The following is a 6,309-nucleotide window of genomic DNA, read 5'->3' as shown; positions in this document are numbered from 1 at the left end:
AATTTCTTGTTGAGTTATCAATAATTACACCCCTATGAGTTTTGGTCTACAAATCTATAAGTTTGACACAATAACCGAAAAAAGTGATAATAAGATCAACTTGAAAACATTTTTGAAAAGCTTCAAACAAAAATAATAAGAAAAACCCTTTATAAATACCATTTAAAAAGAGCATTTAGTGCTTCTAAAAATAAATCAACAAATGTATGATTGAATGAAATATATTGCAGCACCAAGAAAAATGAACATAAGGGGGCGTCTTTCTTTTCGTGTAACAGCCAAAAGATTGAGGTAATCCAATTTCCCATGAGGAGCCATCTCATGCTGTTCTTTATATTGTGTTTGCGAATTAAGTTACACCTCTTTGATTCAGAGTGACAGAATTAAGAAAGCATATTATCAAATTACCCCTCACCGAGGGTTTATCAAGAAGAGTTTTAGAAAACCCAATTACCATTATAATAATATCATTACTTGCCGTTAGAGCTTAGTGCAGGTTTATAAAAAAAAAAAATAAAGATCTACCTGTGGTGAAGTGCTAATTACAATAAATCGGAGATTAATGATATTACAGCCATAACGAAAAAAAAAAAAAAAAAACATAGCAACAGTAATAAAAATGTAGTGCTAAATTATGTTAAAGCTCTGTTTTGTGATAACAATTAACATTTTGATAAAGATAACAAAAAAACCTTACATGTCAAAAAAGGAGTTTTGTACCAATTTTATAAATTGGTTGTCCTAAAGTGGACTTGTCATGTACAAGGATGCCTAGGAAGCACTACAAGGTTACCCCCCCCCCTGCCTTCACTTGCTGGGGTATGACCATAGGTAGTGATTAGGTGTTGGTCCTGAATTTCAGATAACGTTAAAATCAGTCTGACATTCACAGATTCGGATGGCCAAATCTGAATTGCAATTTCAGTGTTATTTTTTTTTTTGGGTTCAGATTCTGCCTTATTGTATATCTGCTTCTGTTTTTGCCTGGAAATCCTTAGCTTGACTACCATTGCCACCAGGTCCCACCCATATTTCTTAGTATCACTTCTAAATTCTCAAGTTAGTCAATTTTTAAAACGTTCGGCCCAAGCACAAGTGATCAAACTTCTTAGAATATTCCCCATCTCTAGCAATGAAAGGTGATAACAGCTATTATTGAAGGCTTCCTTGAAAAAGAGTAGTCCGGTACTCTTGCAGCCTCCTACCCCTTAAACTATAAAAAAAAAAAAAAAACGTAGTGAAAGCAATGACACAATGAAACACTGGAAGAAAAAAAATACTCATCTTACATCGCAACTTCCAGTGAGCTCATCTAGTTGAGAGTGAAATCACTTGGCCTCCTCCTGGTATCCTTGTGTAGCCAGGTGCTGGTCAACAGCAATATGGAGACAGAGGCATTGCCCTTTATTCTTCTCTCCCTCTACTGAGATTCTAGATGTTATGCTGCACCATCATCCTCTGGCTGGCAAGGAGAGAGCTAAGCAGGCCCATACACTTCTATGCAGAGTGCCAAGAATCCTGGGAGTTGTAGTTTGAGATGGCAGCCATATAATTGCTACACTATAATCATGGGACAAGTCTTGGCAAAAAAAAGTGTGGGAACATACCCAAGATTCCCCCCACCTCAAAAATAAAAAAGTGTGTGTGTTTATACGTATATATATATACAGTATATATATATAATGCGTACACCTTTTTTAAAAAAAAGTGTGTGTGTGTATATGTATATATATACAGTATATATATATAATACGTACACCTTGGTGCCAGGTTACTCAGTAATAGCGTAGAGAGAATGGAAGGAAGGGATTGGACTTTATAGGCACCAGTATTAAAATTGTATATTCTTTATTGAAAATTCACAAAAACACATTAATAACAAAGACACAAAAGAAAAACTATATAAAAAGACCAACATACAATATACATAAATTGCAGTAAGGCGGCAAAGCCTCAAAACAGTGTGCAAATCGCATAGCCTGTCAAGTACTAATATTTGTAACAACAATCACAAGTATTACAAAATAACCTGTGTTCAGTAATAGTAAAATTACTCAGTAATAGCCCCTAGTATTGTTGCCAGGTTACGCAGTAATAGCCCCTAGTATTTGTGCCAGTTTACGCAGTAAAAAAGCCTAATATTGATGCCAGTTTATGCAGTGATAAAGCCTAGTATTGGTGCCAGTTTACACAGTAATAAACCCAAGTATTGGTGCCAGTATACGCAGTAATAAAGCCTAGTACTGATGCCATGCTCCCAGCGCAGAGGAGGTAGGGAAGAATAGTGAGACCTGTCAACCACATTGATGAAAGTGTAAAGGCCAGCCGCGACAGTGACGGCGGCCATAACACTTTTATCAACTTCACTGGAGATCTTTGTAATCTTCCCACAGGTCTCCTGATACGCTACAGTACAGCACACCTCTCCATCCGGGACTCCTTCCCTCCACCACACACCGTGGCGAAACTAAGGGAGAAGGTTGCTACAGCGCACCTCTCCATCTGGGACTTATGCCCCTACAGCAGGGGTGCCCAACCTTTTGAGGAGCATGGGCCGCTTTAGCAACTTGGTAACCAGTCGTGGGCCACAATGAGCGGAGCGGTTAGATGACAGGACCATGTCCACACAGCATATGCAGAGCAGATACAGCCTGCTCTACTATATGGGCCCTCGGATCTGATCTGCCCAAACAGAAGGGGACAGATACCCCTTTTTTTTTAAGTGGATCAGATTGGAGATAGGCGGGTGTAAACGGACACAAGTCCATTTACATCTGCCAATCTATAAAGGTAAATGAAGGGTCCGATTGAGTCCACCTGAAAAAACAGACAGGTGGACCCGATCACACTGATCATGTACAAGGGGCATTAGGCTGCTTTCACACGGATGCACGGAGGTTTACCTGCGCTTAAACTGACCTCAATCTTCAATTCTTCCTCAGGATTCCTGCAAGTATCGCTGGCTGCTGCTGTCCCCCAGGCAGGTGTCACTGGTGGCTGCTGCTGGCTGTCCTCCAGGGCTGGTACTTCTGGTGGGTACTAATCACTGGTCTTGCTTGTGGTACTGCTGGCTGGTACTGCTGGTAGGTACTGCTGGTGGATACTTCTGGCTGGTACTTCTGGCTGGTACTGCTGGTTGGTACTGCTGGCTGATACTGCTGGTGGGTGCTGCTGGTTGGTACTGCTGGATGGTACTGTTGGTGGGTACTGCAGGCTGGTACTGCTGGCGGGTACTGTTGATGGGTACTGCTGGTGGGTACTGTTGGTGGGTACTGCTGGCTGATACTGCTGACGGGAACTGCTGGCTGGTAGTGCTGAGTGCTGACTGGTATTGCTGGTGGGTACTGCTTGCAGGTTCTGCTGGCGGGTACTGCTGGCTGGTACTGCTGGTGGGTACTGTTGGTGGGTGCTGCTGGCTGGTACTGCTGGTGGGTACTGCTGGCTGGTATGGTTGGTGGGTACTGCCGGCTTGTACTGCTGGTTGGAACTGCTGGTGGGTACTACTGACTGGTACTGCTGGTTGGTACTGTTGGTGTGTACTGCTGGCAGGTACTGTTGGTTGGTACTGCTGGCTGGACTGCTGGCAGGTACTGTTGGTGGGTACTGCTGGCTGGTACTGCTGGTGGGTACTGCTGGCTGGTACTGTTGGTGGGTACTGCTGGCTGGTACTGCTAGTGGGTACTGCTGGCTGGTACTGCTGGTGGGTATTGTTAGTGGGTAGTGCTGGCTGGTACTGCTGGTGGGTACTGCTGGCTGGTACTGCTGGTGGGTATTTCTTATGGGTACTGCTGGTGGGTACTGTTGTTGGGTACTGTTGGTGGGTACTGCTGGCTGGTTCCTGACTCACCATTCCTTAGCATCAGTGGGACAGAACCCAGTGCTAGAGGAAGCATGCAGCTGAAATAGAGAGTAGAACTGATGCTTTCTGTATCACTCCTCTCACATGTGGAGTACATTTGGTATCCCTCCGTCTGTGACAGGAGCCGGCGCTATACAGGAAGCAACAGCTCCGCTTTCTCTAGTGCTGGCTCCGTCCTTTATACTGATGCTGGCAGATGGCGGGTCGGAAACCCACAATCTGGGCTTACCGATCTGCCATCCCAGTGCAGGAGGTGGTGTCCGGACCCTGTTGGGGGGCACAATATAATGTTGGGGGGTCGTGCCCCCCTCTGGGACCCCCTTGTGAGGCCACTGCTGCCACAAGGCTTGCATACTTCAAAGGTCAGTCCTGCAAGACGGGAACGATGTTCCTGTTGTGAAAAAAGCACAGGAACGCCATTCCAATGCATGCCTACAGGACTCGAGCCCTGACAATTATGGTTTCATTACAGATCACAATAAGCACAGTGCAGTAGGAGGATGGGAGAGATGGTTTTCTAATAAACTGCCTGGGAAAATCCAAGCCTGGAAGATCCAAGCCTGAGTGAGAACACCTAGGGGCAGCGCAGCACTGCGCACATCATAGCACCTTCACCACTGCCACAGGGAGACTGGAGTTTCCACTCACCCTATGCTTCCCACTGGTGATCATCGGAGACTTTCAAAGAGAGACTGAGGCAACCACCACTTCTACCCATGAGAGGTCATCACAGCATCCCAGGGCCTAGTACTCTGAATGGCACTGAGCCAATCAGAGCAGGACAAGTGTACTCAATCTATACCGCAACCATACTTTACTCTATACTGCAGTTATTTCAATGCTTAGACTGCACACATGCCAACCTTTACCACATTATACCAAACCTTTACTGCATCTGAACCACATCTACCCTGCACCTTTGCTGCAACTTCATGGTACCTGTACTGTGCCTATACTGCATGCAGGTTAGCTGGGACTGTCATTAAGTGCACCAACGCACCAATAGCCCCAATAGCTGTCAAAAGAACATCTCAAAGGACCGCCCCTCTTGTAATAATTATTCTGCAAACCTCTTTGTTCCTTTTCTTTTGGACAGTGCATACCCAATCATTCTAGGGCTAACATCGCTGCCATAAATGTGCTCTGGCAGTATAGTTCCATCAATTGGTAGATTAAACTTTACTATTGCTCACTGCTGCACTTGAGGTGGCCTTGCTACTGTTTATGTTGATTTGGATGCCAAATGTCATCCAATGCCTAGTCCTTACTTTTACCACTTTGTATGCTAAATTGTGTTATTACCATTGTTAATTCATTTTATGTTTGCCTAGTTCCCAATCATATTGGGTGACAATATACAGTATTTGCCTTTACTACCTGGTTTGGTGCTTGTTTTCTTAGATAAAGCACTACTATTGGGTGCCAAGTATTACTTTCAGTGATTTCCCGTGATATTGTATGTTTGTACACTCAACCTGGTTTGTCAGAGGGGCTGAGGTTCTTGAGAAGGTTGAGGCAAAGAAAGGAGGACCCATCCTATCTAGCAGCTCCTATGGGGAAGAAGTTGCCCCAACTGGTAATAGCAGCACATTTTAAACTTGTTCTAGTATGGCTACACTTATGCAGCTTCTTCAGACTGTACTCAGTGCCTAGTGTGCAATCACATCACCTCCTATTCAGTGTCACTGAGGGCATTATCTCACCTCCCAGTTAGCCCCACCACCCACAGGCCCATGCCACCTTCTAACTTTGCCTCTGTTCCAAGACTGCAACCTCTGTAGGACACTTCAGCAATTAGCTAATTCTGGGAGTGTGAAATGCTACTCTGCCCCACCCTGCATAGTGGTTCTATCTAGCAGCTCCTATGTTACTGCTGTATCTTGAAATGACATTGGGTTTTGGAGGATTGAACCACAGAGTGCAATGGAGGACACAACCATCTGACATTTTCAAAAGTGTCAAATGGCATATAATCAAGTGAAATTGAAAGAGGTAGAAAGTGCTAGAGAGGTGATACATCTTTGATTACTGAAAAGTGCCATGTTTTTTTTTTTTTTTTTTGTCGCCTTCAATTTATTTAATATTAGATATATTTATAACACCAATACATTTCAGAGCTTTTAACCCACACTGGTCCCTGACTCACATGCATACCAACACACATAAGGTCCAGTTTGGAAAGAAGTCAGTTAACCTACCAACATATTTTGGGAGTAAACTCAATTCAAATACTGTCCTGATCCTGAATCAAACCAAGGGCCCTCACACTGCAGGGTAGAAGTGCTAACCACTAAGCCACTGTGCTACCTTCTAGGGCAGTGATGGTGAATCTTTTTGAGCCCGCGTGCCCAAACTACAACAGGTGCAAGAGAGGAGTGTAAGACAGAGGGGGAACTGAGAGAGAGGCGTGTAGGAGAGATGGAAACTGAGAGAGAGAAGGGAACTGAGAG

Source organism: Pelophylax lessonae (genome assembly GCF_965119305.1).
Source record: "Pelophylax lessonae genome assembly, chromosome: 5".
Taxonomy (NCBI): Eukaryota; Metazoa; Chordata; class Amphibia; order Anura; family Ranidae; genus Pelophylax; species Pelophylax lessonae.
This window is presented reverse-complemented; position numbering follows the sequence as displayed.